General features: G+C 46.2%; 1 protein-coding gene across 1 annotated transcript in view; it reads left to right on the forward strand.

Annotated features, from left to right (window-relative positions):
• Nucleotides 1–17,747: 17,747 nt before the first annotated feature.
• Nucleotides 17,748–18,349, forward strand: part of LOC311233358 (tropomodulin-3-like) — a gene marked incomplete at its 3' end in the record, with an annotated part of 75,073 nt that continues 74,471 nt past the window's right edge. The window contains exon 1 of the mRNA XM_084320334.1: nucleotides 17,748–17,799. The remainder of the gene's footprint in view (nucleotides 17,800–18,349) is intronic.

The following is an 18,349-nucleotide window of genomic DNA, read 5'->3' on the forward strand; positions in this document are numbered from 1 at the left end:
TGTATATGGATCTGTGTGATACTGCATGTTAACTGTAGTGTGATTGTACATGTATACTGATGTATTGTGTGTATATGGAGAGGCTGTGTGCTGCTACGTCATCTTTGTCTCTTGATGCTTAAAACAAATGTTTCCTAAGGGAGACAATAAAGGCTGCTGCCAGGCCTCAGTGCTGCCTCTCTCCACTTTCCCCTTCATTTGGTTATTGTTTAATTTACACCTCGCAACACTTTACACACAGCATATTACAAACACACACACTTATTCGACTGCCGCTCATGTACTGTACATCATTTATTGTATGTAGTTAATTTCCTTATTTCTTTTTATTTCAAAGAAAGATAGATGAATAGATGTTTTTTATTGAATTCAAGGGAAATTATTTTTGCTTTGGTCAGTACACTACATATATAAATAAATAAAATAAGTAAATAACACCACAGTAAAAACAGGAGGTATCATTCTAAAAAAAAATTGTTTTAAAGAAGAACAATGCTCTCTACTCATGGGGGGGGGGGGGGGTAGTAGAACAGGTCCAGTTCTTCTAGACGGAAGGGGCCCGGGGGGTTCTGTTTGTTAAGAAGCCTAATAGCAGAGGAGATGAAACTCTGTTTGTTTTGACTACAGGAACAGCATATCTTCTACCAGAGGGCAGGATGAAGTCAGGTGCTGAGGTTATGTTGAGTCTGTTCTTTTTTTGTTTGTTTTTTAATCCACTTTTTCTCCTTTTTCTATTTTTCTCCCATCCCAATTTCGCTGTCCCAATTTCTCCCCTCCCCTGTCTTGAACGTTGCTCGCATATGCCCCCCACTGGCCGGTTGTAGGGAGGATAGAAGCCTTGCATCACATGCAGTGGTGCAGTCGTAATATGGGAACTGGTAACACGCCACGCGCGCGCGGGTACGTGCTAGCGCACAGAACAGATTTTTTTTATTTTTTTTTTTTTGAAATAGAGAAGCTGAAAAAGGTAGCAGGATGTAGCCTTCAATATATAAAGAAATTATATTGTCAACAGATATGGTTGAAAAACAAACAATGTTTTAAATGTAATAGTAGTTACAATTTCTTTAATTGAATCAACTTAAACTAGAAAAGTAAATACAAACTAAATTAACAATGTAAGTTACATTGTTAATTTAGTTTGTATTTACTTTTAGTTTAAGTTAATTCAATTAAAGAAATTGTTTTACACACAAAAGCAAACTTAAAATAATCAGACAACTTGTGTTTACTTGAAGTTTGTGTGTGCATGACTCCTAGTGCACAGCAAGGGAGGTTTGGTGATGAACCTTGTGGTGCGCTCACACCCACTCGCGCGCGCAGTTATACACACGCACACACACACAAGCGCATATACGCAAGTGCAATCTTTCTATCATACACGCTCTTCTTGCTCTCTATTTGTGTGAATGTGCGCGCGCGAGAGCAATTGGAAAACTGGCGCGCAGCACGGCAGACGCTTGATTCATAAGCAGGTAGACCCCCATCACGAATTCCGAGCCACATTAGTATTCACCTCCACTGCCGTCACACAGAATGAAGGGGGAGATGCATTCAGATAGCCAACACCTGAACACCCAGACACCTAGTCTACCTGCGCTTTTTGTTATGTAAAACGGTGGCCGCCGGCCGGGTACTTGGTCACAACGAATGGGTAGAGCGCATTTTTGTGTGCGCGTACACGCGAGTACACATCCGTGCGCGATCGCGCGTACTTAGTTCTGCCTCAGTGATCTAATAACACGGCGTGTAACCGCGTGTGTGCACGACTGCACCCCTGATCACATGAATGAATGAATGAATTTTTATTCACACACACACACGATACATTTTACATGCGAGTATCCTCATGTGATAACATGTCGCAAATTGTGTGCATGTGCCAGGTCTCCCAAGAAGCTATTTAAAGCTTTTGGAGGGAGCCTGAACACAGATACAAACAGAATATGAACAAACAAAACAATAACAAATAAACAAAAACAAACAAACAAAAACAAAACAAAAAAATACAACGTGGGTAGGTTTACACACCTACCTACTAACTGTCATATAACAGAGATACATAATACAGACAATTTTATTCCTAAGTTATAATTTTAATTAGAGATATGATTTTATCAGTTCCTCTTTCAGTGATTTTTTAAAGGTTTTAAAGGTATTAGTCATTTTTAGATTTTCATCAAGCTTGTTCCAGATCTGTGGACCCCTGCATGCTATGCTTAGGCTAGCACAATTTAGCCTTCTCCTCTTGCCAGATATAAGATGCTTGTTTCTTGTGTTGTGGATGTGCAGTGGTTGGCAGACATGTCCCCTCCGATACATGTGGAGGCAGCTTGTCACATCTTTTCACCTGCCAGCGCGGACTCTCATTGGCGAGGTGTAACGTGTGGGAGGCACACACTACCCCCGCCATTTCCTGTCTCTGCTGTGCAGGCGTCCCCCAACCGACCTGTAGGAGTCGCTGTCCACAACGTCCAGATTACCACCCATCGACTTCCACCCGCTAACTCTGCCAATTGAGTTAGTATGACGGCCGGCCCAAGCCGGAGGCAACGCCGACAGCCGGAGTCGAACCCGGTGTTTCTTGCGTTGGTGACGAGTGCAATGTCCGCTGCGCCACCCAGCCGCCCCAAGTCTGTTTGTTTTTAATACAGGGGCAGCATATCTTCTACCAGAGGGCAGGATGAAGGTGTAACAGAGTTGATTGGGATTCCACTTGTCAAGGTAACTAAGAAGACCCAATAGAATGGCGTTTAATTGTTCTATAGATTTGTTTCCTTGTGAGCTGCTACTAAGTATCCACGTTACAGTGGTGTATCATTAGTTACACGAGGAATGAGCCTGTGGTAGGTTCACATACACCCAGAATTGAGAACATATTATTCCTAAATGTTTAACTCTCACTACTAGTTTGAATTATTAATGTAGGCATGTTGAAATTAAACTATAGAATGTAAAGGCCGTATGGTAAAGGTTTTTAAATAATAATTTAGTGAGATTGTGTCAAATGTATTAACTAGCTAACATGCTAGTAAGCAAAAAATGTGGGACCCTGATGAAAGTCTTTCTCTGGTCTGCATCCCCTTAACAATTGTATGTATTGAGCTGTACTGTACTGTACCCATGCTGCAATCTGTTAATAAAGTGTTCAATCAATCAAAGCTAATTATTCCTAATCCTTCTGTAGTGAGCGGTGTTTGGGTGTATGAGGAGCCAACTACCTGACTGACCAGGATATTTTGTTTCACAGAATAAATCGAGAAGTTGGTTATAATAGTGCCGTGACCGTGCTTCTGGAATCGTCATCGAGTGAGGGATTCGCCGCGTTCCAGACGTTTTCTACTGGTGTTTATAAGTTTGACTCGCGCTATGAACAATCACTAGCAGGCGGCTAAGTGGGCAAGGCGCTCGCCACTAATGCAGGAGATGCTGGGTTCGAGCCCAGCTCTCTGCGTTGCTTCCGGCTTGGCTGGTCGTCCATACTAATACATTTGGCAGTATTAGAGGGTGGGAAAGCCGGTGGGTGGGGATTGGACGTTGTGGACAGCGACTCCTATAGGTCGGTTGGTGCGCCTGTACAGCAGAATCAGGAAGTATCGGGGGCAGCGTGAGCCTCCCACACGTTACTCCTCGCCACTGAGAGATCGAGCTGTTCAGGTAAAAAGATGCGATAGCTGCCTCCTCGTGTACCGGAGGGGACACGTGATGCAAGGCTTGGTCCTCACTGCAGCCGACCAGTGGGAGGCATAGTCTAGCAAAATAAGGAGAAAAAGTGGATTAAAAAAAATCACTAGCACAGTGTTGCACATTCGCCACAAGGTGGCAGCATTGGATAATTTATCAGATTGGAAGAGAGTTTGACTTTTCTCTCTTGTAGCAGTATACCGCACTTACGCCACAAGGTGGCAATGTTGATTTATTTATCAGAACGAAGTACACTGAGTTGAGCATGGGTTGAGGATTTTTTTTTTACTCAACTACTCATGTTGTAGGTGCTGTACTGTAGTTTTTGGTAACTCCTAATACACTTGGGTGGTTTCTGAAATATAAAAGTTTTTCTTTTTGTATTATATGTGATTTTTAAATAGTATTCTGTTTTCTTTTAATGATAGTGTGATCAGCTTGCTGATTTTCTTTTTCTTTTCTTTCATTGATGGTATAGTGTCTTTCAAGATAGGTTGACTATTTGGTGGACAAGAGTACTGGTAAAGTCTGATTATTTATTATTAGAATATATATATATATATATTTTGGAGTATACAGTTTCACACTGGATTCCTCTGCCTGATGGAGGGTGTTAAATATTCTGCAGGTGGGAGGGGTGCATTGATGATTGATACCATCAGTTGGGAGGGGTAGCGCCAGATTTCAGCATTCACCTCTCGCATCTACACCTATGCCTGATCTTGAAAAGTTATCAGACACTATGGACAGTTACTCTGCTCCGCCACAATTGAGTGCAGTTCAATCAGAAGTACCTGACACAAATATTGGGGATCCTTCAGTGGAGATGGTAGCAGGCATAGCGAAGCAGATTGGGATCTCCATAGGGGAGAGTATTGCCTCATGCCTAGAGTCAAAGGGGAGCAATGGGATGGGGTACAATGTTGCAGCGAGTACATTGAACCCAAGTGGGACGGTCCCTTCTCTTGTAAACATGGTGGTGTAGTCTGAGATTAGGGAGCCAGTGTGCTTTAGAGGAGATGGCTCTGATACATGCACAGTTGATGAATGGGAGTCAGTAGTCAGGACATGCATACGCAAAAGGGGGATCTCAGTGGCAGAGCAGGCTGAGGAGATCATCAGTAGGCTCATGGGGAGGGAGCAGGAGGTGGTGAGAGTAGGCATACGCAGTAACTTCGCTTTTGATATGTCTAGTGGTCCAGGTCCTATTTTTGATGCTGAAACAGCACTTTAGTGAGACTGTTTTCTCCACTGTGCCTTTAGCTGACTTTTATTCCACCATCCCATTATCTGGTGAGCAACCTTTTGATTATTGGCTCAGACTGAACAGGGCTGAGGAATGTCTGAAGAGACAGAGTAAGACAGAGAGAACAGGGCTATGGACGTGACTGAGGACTGTCTAAAGAGACAGAGTAAGACAGACTCAACAGGGCTATGGACGTGACTGAGGACTGTCTAAAGAGAGTAAGACAATTGATGATATATAAGGCTAGATGACTCAAAAGTGCTGCTGGCCAATGGAGACAGACGTTATAGGGCTGGGCGATATGGAAAAAAATCAGATGTATGTTTATTTTGCAGCAATTCTTTGTCATTGCCGCCATCTTTAGTGTTACATCCCCTCACACTCCAGTTCTCAGGCTGCAGCTGGTTTAAAAGCGAAAGTAAACCGGCTTCTCTGCTGGCTGTGGCTCCAGGGGAGTTGAACAGTTCTGGCTCTGCTAGTTTATTTTCGATCTTTTGGCGCTTTTTTGGTGGACAAACCACCGCACATGTGCACCGTGACTTGTGACTGGAGTCTAGTTCTGCTAGCACACATAGCCTACTGTGTACAGACGGTTTCAAACTGTATTTTAAATTAGAAAGCAAACAAAATAAATGGACAAGAGAAAAATAAATCTCAATTTGGTCAGTATTGTCATTTGGACAAGCAAAGCCATTACTTTAAGTTGCAGGCAAGAAAGACAAGTCTGTCCACTGTCTCTGGTTTTAAAACTGCCCTGTTGCAGGTAAAAAAAAAAAAAAAAACGATTTTTCGATTTTTTTTATTCGATATCGATTATTAAAATATATCGCGATATTTATCGTTAGCGTTATATCGCCCAGCCCTACGTTGCCACATGGTGGCCATCTTGCCACAGGCAGCATGCCCACTCATAACATGAATGTCTATGGTACATGTACTATTGAAATAACCATAGCTTGCTCAATTTTCAACCGGTTCTCAAATGGTTTGGTTTCTTATAAATGTCAGAGTGTCATAATCACAGCAAGAGCCTTCTTCACTCATCCTCCCTCCACATTCACCAAACACCTTCTTCACTCCTCATCCTCTCCCACATTCACAACAGAAGCCTCACATCCTTATATGGGCAGCACCCCTTCACCCCCTGTCAAGCTCCTCACTCAACACGGCTGCACATCATCTCCTGATTCACACGCTGCCAGGCACCTCACTCCACACAGCTCCACTCATCCCCTGATCAGCAAGGCACTACATCTACCGGCAGATTCTGACCAGACCTCGTCGTGGTGTTATTCTAAATTACCTAGGCCCTCCGCTCCAGTGAACCTTCCTGTCTGGACACCTGGAGCTGCACAAACAGAGCCCCTGCTCTCTCTCGACATGGACCTGTGTCTTCTGCCCACAGCTGCACTGGAGTGCACCTGTCCTCATTCCCCCAAGAACATTCTAACCCTGTCTGTTGCACATTCCTTGATGTCAAACCTGTCTGCTTGGGGAACAATATTAAATACCCTAAAACGCTCCATTCTCTCTTCTCCTGTGTTCAGCTATTGGGCTCTGCCTAAACCCATTCTCACAGAACACCACAACCAGTATGACGTCGAACCCAGCTGCCTCGAGCTCGAGGAATGGAGGAAGTTTCAGACGGAATCCGTGAGAATCGTCAACGGCCAAGCCGTTCGGGTAGACCAACTCTCACACTCAATTGATGTACTCACGGCTCAGCTTACCGCTCTCACACTCAGCTCTGCGGAGCGAGACAGACAATATGACCGTTTTGATGCATACGTCGCAACCCAGCAGGACTCGCTAGACGCCCCACCTATGGCTGTGATACGCCCGCACAGGGAGCCCTATGTGTCCGCACCCGAGCGTTATGACGGGAACGTCTCTAAATGTCGAGCCTTTATTTTTCAATGTTCATTAGTATTTGGGCAACAGCCACACACCTTCCAGAGTCAGAAGTCAAAAGTCACTTACCTGTCGGGCCTGCTCACGGGTCCTGCGCTAGCATGGGCAACCGCTCTTCACTTCAATAATTCCCCCTTCTGCGGTTCTTACTCCGCATATATTGACGACATGCGCAAAGTCTTCGACCACCCTCCGGGGGGCTCGGATAGGGCCACCGGCTTATTCACAATCCGCCAAGGAAGTCGCAGTGTGAGCGAATATGCAATCAAATTCCATATCCTGGCAGCCGGTTCCGACTGGGGTGACACGCCATTACGAGGGGCTTTTCGCCAAGGCCTGAGCGACGCTCTAAAAGACGAATTGGCGTCTAAAGAAAAGCCGGATTCCCTAGACGAGTTAATTCATTTAGCCAGAGAACTGGATATGCGCCTTCGCGAACATCGCCGAGAGAAGGCTAACAGCGCTCGCTCTCCAGTGTCCAGCTCACCTCACTCTCCCCGCACCGTCCGCGCCGAAAATAGTTCCTCTGAGCCCATGGACCTAGACCGCTCTCGCCTCCCCCCGATGAACGCCGTCACAGACTCACGACGGGGGCATGTCTATACTGCGGTCAACTCGGCCACTCCATTGCTTCATGTTCGATTTGCCCAAACGGCGCGGCTCGGCAGTGACGCTGGGCGCCTGTTCGAGTCTTGACATTGCTCCCAGCTCCGGTCCGAATATGCAATTCAGTGCCACGCTGTGTCTCAATGGCCAGTCACTCCCGCTGTCTGCCCTGGTCGACTCAGGTGCTGACGAGAACCTCATCGACGCTGGGGTAGTTTCCCGCTTCCGCATTGCTACCGACACCTTAATAATAATAATGGATTGGATTTATATAGCGCTCTTCATGACACCCCAGTGACCCCAGAGCGCTTACAGAGTCCATTATTCATTCATACACAGTCATACTGGTGGTGGTAAGCTACAATTGCAGCCAGACCTTGCCAATCCCCGCGATGCTCGCAGGTTAAACGGGAAGTTGCTCACGCGAATAACTCACCACACCGAGTCTCTCCGCCTCCTACTGTCAGGGAACCATAGTGAGAGTATTCGCTTTCACGTCACTAACTCCCCCCATAATCCCATTGTCCTTGGCATGCCGTGGCTAAAACTACATAACCCCGTCATAAACTGGCCTACTGGCCTGGTTACAAGTTGGAGCGATCACTGTCACGTCGCCTGCCTACAATCAGCTCGGCCACCACTGGAGGTTGCTGGTTCTCGCGTTCCCAATGAACCCATTGACCTGTCTGCCATTCCCCCTATCTATCATGATTTAGAGGCTGTTTTTAGTAAACAACAGGCTCTCTCTCTACCTCCTCATCGCCAGTACGACTGTGCTATTGATCTACTCCCGGGAGCCCCGCTCACACGCCTCTCACCTCTCACGCCCGGAGAGGGAGTCCATGGAGAAATACGTCCACGAGTCCCTGGCCTCAGGCATTATTAACCCCTCCTCCTCTCCTGTCGGTGTGGGTTTCTTTTTCGTTTCCAAGAAGGATGGCTCCCTTCGCCCCTGTATTGATTACCGGGGTCTCAACAACATCACGATCAAGAACAAGTACCCCTGTCATTGATTAACTCTGCTTTTGAACCCCTGCAAGGTGCCACCATTTTCACAAAGCTGGACCTCAGGAATGCCTATCACCTTGTCCGTGTCCGGGAGGGAGACGAATGGAAGACGGCCTTTAAGACCCCGCTCGGTCACTTCGAGTACAAGGTAATGCCCTTTGGGCTGACCAACTCCCCTGCTGTCTTCCAGGCCCTTGTCAATGACGTTCTCCGTGATGTCCTTAACCGCTCTGTTTTTGTTTATTTGGATGACATTCTGATTTTTTCCCGCTCTATGGAGGAGCACGTCCAGCATGTCCGCCGGGTCCTCCAACGCCTACTGGAGAACAAGCTGTTCGTCAAGGTGAAGTGTGAGTTCCACGTCTCCTCCATCGGGTTCCTCGGCTACATCATAGAGAGCGGCCGGATCCGGCCAGACCCCGAGAAGATCAAGGCGGTGTCCGACTGGCCCCGGCCCACCGATGTCAAGCAGCTCCAACGCTTCCTGGGGTTTGCTAACTTCTACCGGCGTTTCATCAGGGACTACAGCCGGGTCGCTGCACCCCTTACCCAACTCACCTCGCCCTACGTTCCCTTCGTCTGGTCTGACAAGGTGGACTCCGCCTTCACCGAGCTGCGCCGGCGCTTCACCTCCGCGCCCATCCTCGTCCATCCAGACGCGTCCCGCCAATTTGTGGTGGAGGTAGACGCCTCTATTACCGGAGTGGGGGTGGTCCTCTCCCAACGCTCCGCTCTCGACCAGAGACTGCATCCCTGCGCCTTCTTCTCTCGCCGCCTGACCCCAGCAGAGGTCAACTATGATATTGGAAACCTGGAGCTCCTGGCAGTCAAGCTGGCCCTGGAGGCTGGCCAAGCGCCTGAACTCCCACCAGGCCCGCTGGCCGCTGTTCTTCGCCAGGTTCAATTTCACCCTGACCTACAGGCCAGGCTCCAAGAACACCAAGCCAGACGCCCTCTCCCGGCAGTTTGTCCCCGAAGAGGGTCCCGCACACCCTGACACCATCCTCTCCTCCTCCTGCTTGGTGGCCGCCGCCACCTGGGAGATCCAGTCCGTCGTCCGGGAGGCTCAGCGCGTCCAGCCTGATCCAGATAACGGCCCACCTAACCGGCTTTTTGTCCCCGACCTTGTCCGCTCCCAGGTGCTCCAGTGGGTCCACGCCTCCCGGTTCGCCTGTCATCCTGGGATCGACCATACCCTGTCCCTGCTGAGGTGGCACTTCTGGTGGGTCTCCATGAGGGAGGACACCCGCGCCTTCGTCCTTGCATGCACCGTCTGTGCTCGTGGAAAGACTTCCCACCGACCACCCGCCGGGCTCCTCCGTCCGCTCCCTGTTCCCGGTCGGCCCTGGTCGCACGTCGCCCTGGACTTTGTCACCGGTCTGCCCCCCTCACACGGTAACACAGTCATTCTCACTATCGTTGACCGTTTCTCGAAGGCTGTGCACTTTGTTGCTCTCCCCAAACTCCCCTCTGCTTCAGAAACCGCGGACCTGATGGTGCTCCACGTCTTCCGCCTCCACGGGATCCCGGTGGACATCATCTCCGACAGGGGCCCTCAATTCATCTCCCAAGTCTGGAAGGCCTTCTGTCGGGCCCTGGGGGCCACGGTCAGTCTCTCCTCCGGGTACCACCCGCAGACCAACGGCCAGTCGGAGCGGGTCAACCAGGACCTGGGGTCCGCCCTCCGCTGCGTGACGACCCGGGACCCTTCCGGCTGGAGTGCTTTTGAAGTAACAGTTATGTTAATATGGCAAATAGATTTGATACCATAGTGTATTTTTGATTGATTATCAAATAGTTATTCCGCAGCATTATAGCATAATACTAGTTACTAATGTGTACGGCCAAAACAGACACGACCAATTTGTTTACTGAGAACACAGCCCCCAACTGTCTCATCACTCAACAGGTTACACTGGTCACTCACGCACCTCGAAAGAGCCAAATGCAAATGATTTAATCAGACACACTCAGTCACACACACTCTCACATACAAACACCAAACACATATAGACACACACACACCCTAGACTCTCTCACACACACACACACACACACACACACACACACACACACACACACACACACACACACACACACACACACACACACACACTAGACTCTCTCATGTGACAGTTCAGTGACCATTGTCTCATCTAACAAGACAGACTGGTTCTAGATTAAGTGGACCACACACACATCGTCCCAGATTGATGAATGACACACACACACACACACACACACACACACACAGAGAGAGAGAGAGACACACAGACATCAGGTGACACCCACACAAACCACAGAGACACACTAAACCAGTTTATCAACTATTAAGGCCAAATGGCAGAAAAGGGCCAGACTCACTTGTATATTGGAGATTGTATTTAAACCACTTGTTGATAACAGTAAGGAACACAGTCTGACCGAGGCTGTGGCAAAGATGGACCTGTTGCTGCTGTGCTGTGGAACCTATATGCTTGTATGCTGAATAAATCACCTTTTCACCAACTGAGCCATTGCCTCTGAAAAACATCTCCAGTCTGAATTCTTCTTGAAACCAGCGCTCTCACTCAAAGAATCTACTTCACTTTCCTGCCATGGATTAAGTACGCCCACAACTCTCTGTCCTCCGCGGCCACAGGTCAGTCCCCCTTCGAGTCCTCTCTGGGCTACCAACCCCCACTGTTCCCTGCACAGGAGGAGGAGATCGCTGTTCCATCGGTGCAGGACCACCTTCGCCGCTGCAGGAGGATATGGGAGGACACAAGGGCCGCGCTTCTCCGCTCCACTGACCAGAACCGCCGCTTCGCCGACCGCCACCGGACCCCGGCCCCCGACTATCAACCAGGTCACATGGTTTGGCTCTCGTCTCGGGACCTGCCACTCAAATCTGTTTCCCATAAGCTCACCCCCCGTTTTGTTGGACCCTACAAGATTCTGACCCTCATTAACCCCTCAGTCGTCAAACTCCAGCTTCCCTCCCATATGCGGATTCATCCCTCTTTCCATGTCTCCCAGTTAAAACCGGTGGTCTCCAGTCCCCTGTCTCCCCCAGCTCCGGAGCCTCCCCCTCCGCTGGTCATCGACGACCACCCGGCCTACATTGTCCGGCGGTTGCTGGACGTGCGGCACCGCGGCTACCAGTACCTGGTCGACTGGGAGGGCTACGGCCCCGAGGAGCGCAGCTGGGTCTCCCGCCAGATGGTCCTGGACCTGGACCTCATCCGGGACTTCCATCAGACCAACCCTGACAGGCCTGGAGGGCTGCCAAGAGGCGCCCGTAGAGGGGGGGGGGGTCCTGTCATAATCACAGCAAGAGCCTTCTTCACTCCTCCTCATTCCTCCACATTCACCACACACCTTCTTCACTCCTCCTCATCCTCTCCCACATTCACAACGAAAGCCTCACATCCTTATATGGGCAGCACCCCTTCACCCCCTGTCAAGCTCCTCACTCAACACGGCTGCACATCATCTCCTGATTCACACGCTGCCAGGCACCTCACTCCACACAGCTGTATCTCATCCCCTGATCAGCAAGGCACTACATCTACCGGCAGATTCAGACCTCGTCGTGGTGTTATTCTAAAAAAAAAATCTAACCCTAACTAACCATACTGTCATGCACTTGTCCTAATAAACTAACCTACACTGTAGCACTCAACACTTTGATGAACATTGTTACTCAGCTGATAGAGTTGTGCTCTTCCTGATGGCTTGTCGTACAGAACTTGTAAGTCGCTTTGGATAAAAGCGTCAGCTAAATGACTAAATGTAAATGTAAATTACCTAGGCCCTGGAGCTGCACAAAGAGAGCCCCTGCTCTCTCTCGACATGGACCTGTGTCTTCTGCCCACAGCTGCACTGGAGTGCACCTGTCCTCATTCCCCCAAGAACATTCTAACCTTGTCTGTTGCACATTCCTTGATGTCAAACCTGTCTGCTTGGGGAACAATATTAAATACCCTAAAACGCTCCATTCTCTCTTCTCCTGTGTTCAGCTATTGGGCTCTGCCTAAACCCATTCTCACACAGAGATGTAGTTATCATACTGCATACTTATAATGGACTTTTATATGAAAATAATTTCAACATGTCCAAGCATCCTGAATCATAGCCACATTAATAATGTTCGTAATAAACCAAACCGTTTGTAAATCGGTCGGAAATTGAGCACGCTATTGTTATTTCAATAGTACATTAACCATAGACATTCATGTTATGAGTGGGCGTGCTGCCTGTGTCAAGATGGCCGCCAGTGAACTACACTGGAGACTCCGGCTTGCACCATCTAGTTATATATATCTATGGGCCACTGACCAATTGTCACTCCATCTTGGAAAAGAGTCCATACTGTTTGGCTCAAATGCCAAACTAAAAAGATCCCCTGGTTTTAATATCACAGTCGGCAACAAATTAGGTTTGTAAACAAAGAGGAAGTAACATACCTGGGATGTATCCTGGATAACAAATGATCTGGGGAGAGTATGGCTTTAAAAACTATTTCTAAAATAATAAAAAAGTAACGTTTCTGGCCAGACTTTCCTCTTTTTTAAATAGAAACGCACTACTGATACTGGCAGGCGCTCTTATCCAATGCCATTTGAATTATGCTTGTACCTCCGTCCTCCTGGTACACAGGTATTACCAACTTCTACTCATGTACAATAGAGAGCATCCTGACTGGCAACATCACCTCCTGGTTTGGGAATAGCACTGCACAAGACCGAAGCAGACTACAAAGAGTGACACGTTCAGCCGAACGCACAATTGGAGGGGGGCTCCCCACCCTCCAGAACATTTACAACAAGCGGTGCAGGGGTAAGGCTAAGAGAATCATCAAGGACTCCAGCCACCCGAACAACTGCCTCTTTGAACTGCTGCGGTCAGGCAAGCGATACCGGAGTCTCAAGGCGAGCACAGAAAGACTCAGAAGAAGCTTCTATCCCCAGGCCATCAGGCTGCTCAATGAACAATAAACACTATACAACAACCATCAAATGCACACAGCACACACATCCACACGCACACACTCACTTTAAACAAACAACACACTGCAGCACCCACTCTCCACACTTTAGATCACCTAAACACACTTTATATTTATTGATAAAGGATTCGCACTACAACTCGTACACCTTACTGTAAATTGTACCTAAATTGTACCTCATCTCATTTCTGCTTTGCACTATAAAGTATTGTATATTAGTACACTGCATAGTATATTGTATATTATATGGTAACTCAGTTACTTCTATTCTGCATCGAACATTGTACATATGTCTATACTGAACACTGTGACCTCTTTTTTTACTTCTAATTTACATGCTATACTATTTTATTTCTATTTTATTTCATACTTATCTTGTCTAGCACAGTCTCTGGAGCGTAACAGTAAGAAGCATTTTGTATAAAAGTATTCTGTACTTCTGTATGACAACTATTAAAGAAACTTGAAACTTGAAGGCCCTGAAAAACGAACTCCAGACATCCCTAAATAAACTGGTTAGACTACTACTTTCACTCCATCCCAGGACTCACATTCTCCCTGTCCACTTCGCCAGCCTCAAATGGCTCAGAGTGGAGGAAAGAGTGAAACAAATGAAGCTGTGTTTAGTCCATAAGATTATGCACAGCGCTGTCCCTAAATATCTCTAGACACTATGAATTGAAAATGGGGGACCCTGATGTAAACAAGACGAAAGTCTTTCTCTGTTCTGCATCCCCTTAACAATTGTGTGTATTGAGCCGTACTGTATTGTACCCATTCTGCAATCTGTTAAATAAAGTTTTCATTCATTCATTCATTCCAATCTTACTTTGTCAAGGTCAGCGATGCATAATTACTCCACCAGAGGGAGCTCCTGCAACATTGTTCCCATCAGATTCAAGAGCTGTATGGTTTTTATACTCAGCTGCTCTACTGTGGAACGGACTCCGGGACAGCCTGAAGATGGTTGACACCATCTGGACATTCAAGTCCACCTTGAAAACTGGCTTATGGATGAAAATACCTCAGGGTAATACCCATGTATTTTAAATACCTCAGGGTAATACCCATGTATTTTAAATACCTCAGGGTAAAATAAATAGATGAATGCAACACTCCCAGGCAGAAAAACTGCATCGAACATTGTACATATGTCTATACTGAACACTGTGACCTAATTTTTTTTACTTCTAATTTACATGCTATACTATGTTATTTTATTTCATACTTATCTTGTCTTGCACAGTCTCTGGAGCGTAACAGTAAGAAGCATTTTGTATAAAAGTATTCTGTACTTCTGTATGACAACTATTAAAGAAACTTGAACTTGAACTTGAAACTCACTAAAAACCTAGGAATAGGAAAAAAGCACCACAGTCGATGTGGAGGGGAGAAACCTTAAAAGGGTCGTTCAAGGGGGATCTCCCTTCTTAGATGTCGGTGATAGTAGTGTTGCTATAAAACAGGCGAAACAGTTGGTAAGCATGTACATATACGTAATGAAACACAAATAACTACATACCCATGAATGTTTATTTTAGACAGTTCTTATGGTTTTAAAGTACTAAAAAAGAAATGTTATTTGAGGATTAATTCTTTTATTGCTATCTTTTAGGATTTTATTTTTTATTTGTATTTGTTTAATCAAATTGTATATAGTAGTATGGTAATACGTTTGTTTAAACTTAAAAAAAAAAGTTTCATTTGATTTTAACTTTTTCAGTAGTTCCTTTAGATTAGTATTTTGTTTGCTTGTATACATGTTTGTTGTCTTGAGTCGTCTGTCTGAGACCAAGGACCACAATGTAAACAAGTCCTCAGACTTTATCGTGTTTTTTATCCTTGATGTTGTTTGTCTGAGTTGCATATATTTTCATGTATCATGTACTCTTTAATTACAAACATCAAATCAATCGATCAATAACCTGATTATCTATAACAATGTACAAACTAGTGACAGACCGTTTAACACTTTGGACGCCGGAGCGATATGCGTGATGTGTTGTTAAAAGGCCGACACTCTAAAGTATAGGAATACGTGGCGGTGTTTGCAGGGCTATAACTATATTCTATATTATAGCTATGGATACAATACTATGGAGTATATACAATCCTGTCTACTACCAGAAAACGACGCTATGCAGCAATACGTGCAATTCACTAAAAACGTTGTCATTTCTCACCTGTACACGCTACTATTTTGAAATCGCATCTATATTATCGGTATTATGTTTCATCATGAATGCATGAAAGGGTGGGGACGGGGGTCGTTTTTTCATGCTTTGATCGTCACCAACGGCACACGTTGTGGAGTAACGTTACACATATATTGTGATCGAAGTGAAATCATGGATCATTCACTAGGATGTACCCCAAAAAGAATATTCCAATTATCTGATTGCAAGTCCCAGTATTGGTGTTGATCGTGTCGCCAACATAATCCGCCACACATCATGGACCCGGAGCAATTCATGCTTCTCAATCCGATCGGGACAACTGGTCTCCTTGCCCGACCAATAGAAATCCGACCGGAGACCTCTGATCGACCCACAGGCCAAGATATCATCTTTCAAAGGGTGCTCGATACTGCCACCTGGGTGGATGCGGCCGGTATTGCACATTGGCATTCTTAGAATGATTCCCCATGTTAACCCAGATGTCCGTGTGCCTGTAATGCAGGGCTGTACAGTGTGAGATATATGTTGCACGTGCTACAGCAACATCGGTCTGTGCAATGAATGGATTTACTTCAGTACCACTAGTGCGATAGGCATTCGGTTCATATCGATACTCTTATTTTGAAAATCCTGTGGCGGGTCTCATTTCCGCCCAAAGCGCAGCTCCAGCTATAATATCTATGGCTCCGGCAGCTAACAACGTTCGGTTCATATCGATACTCTTATTTTGAAAATCCCGTGGCAACTCGGCGAGTTGTATCCGCCCAGTCCGTGCTTCTGCTGGCATTAAAGCAGAGCAGGGCTACACAGCAGTGCGCCTATTTTGCGACCCGAAATAAGTCTGTGCTGTTTTTTTTTCACAACGGGTCAAATGCATCTAACATGCTTTGCATCGTCGCCATTCCTTTATGCCCACATCGCCCGAAATTAACGTTACGTTAGCGTAAGCTAACAAGCTAATCCTGATCAGAGGCAGAGCCATAGAGAGAACAGCAGAAAGTGGGGACTGGGGAAAGGGGGGGTGGGGGTAGGGGCACTCTCCCTTTCTCTGTGTGTGTGTGTTCGTTTGGAAAGACGATGAAGTCAGGAGTATATTATAGTAAACTGAGGATTAGAACAGATAATGTTGATATTCAAATATTTAAAAAAAATGTATAATAAATGAATTTATGATCATCATGCAACATAAAACAATTGTAGAAACGGTTTGGGAGAGGAAGGGGTTTTAGATTGCGTGTTGTGAGTTCCAACATTTTTTACTTGAAGTTTAAAGCTCAATATATCAAAATGTGGCACTTTACAGTGAACAGGAGGTCTATTTGTATTCCCTATCCATAGTCGCCGTGGGAAGAGATAAAATAAAAAATAAAATCTGTGCACGGAGACCAGCAACAATTTTTTCTAACAGAAACCCATTGGGGGGTGCGTCAGCTAGGTCGGGAGGTGACAGGGGGTGCACGGCCAAAAAAGTTTGGGAACCGCTGCTCTAAGACAAACTCTAACCTTAACCAACTTCGAAAGAGTGCCTAAGCTTAACCGTCGAAAGAACTTGCCTAACCTTAACCAACTTCGAAGATTGCCTAAGCTTAACCAGTGTAGAAACTAGCGTCGGCCAATCAGTGTCTGCCAGAAATGCGGCTACCTTTGGTAGAAATGCACGGTGAAATGGTAGTATATTGAGCGAGTAGTTAGGCGATAGTAGGGCTAACGCGATTGGGCGCTGAGAGGCCAATCAGGGCGCGCAAACCGAACGCGGAAGGACAACTGCCTTGGGTAAAGTATTCACGCTTTACGGGGCGAACGGATCGAGTTACGAGAGGCGTGACGTCATCTAAGATGGCTGTGCATCCTGTTACAACTAGCAGCAAACGTTGCTACAGCCAGGCTGTTTACAATGCCGGAGCTTTAAACTCGCTTCTCTGGTACAAAACCGCTATCAAAGGACAAGTTAAACAACACATTTGTGATCGGTCACCGTCAACTCCTCCGTGCAAACATTACTGACTTTTAACCCGATTATGAACCAGATCAAGGGTGTTCCCTTTGTTGTGAGTCGGACCAGAGACATGTTGGATACAATGAAACGAGTCTCTTGCTAACGTCTCTGTGGCAGAACTGTACTGGACCAAGACGTTCTTCTTGTGGAAACAGATCAGACTGTGGACACCACAACATCTGTAAGTACAATTATGTTCACATTGTTTTCCTCGTATTGCTCCTTTCTTGCAGCAGCGGCTCGAAAGGAACTGTTGCGGCTCCTGTATGTAGGCTGTCAATAAAAAGACCCAGATGAGTATAAACACTGTGACGCGCATCGTATAATAATTCAGTTCCACGTCCAGAATATACTTTAAAACTATTTATTCTTTCACCTAATGAAACACACGTACATACATACACCCAGTGGCGGACTCAGACTGTTTGAAGGGCAGGGGCGAAAAGAAAAAAGGGCACCTACTACTGCACAACATGGGACCCCAACAGTGAGCAAAAAGATATGATGCGTCATGTATGGTGAAATAGTCTTCATCCTTGATTAAGATTAACTTTAGAATAACATAGACAATCCAGATTAATAGTATAACCACACCTCTATGATAAAAACACACAGGGAACAATACACCTTTCAATTTATTTCACCTCATTGTCATGGTGTTTGAAAAGTAGATTTATCATGGTGTTTGAAAAGTAAATTATCATGGTGTTTGAAAAGTGGATTTATCATAG

Source organism: Notolepis coatsorum (assembly GCF_963971535.1).
Source record: "Notolepis coatsorum genome assembly, chromosome: 8".
NCBI lineage: Eukaryota > Metazoa > Chordata > Actinopteri > Aulopiformes > Paralepididae > Notolepis > Notolepis coatsorum.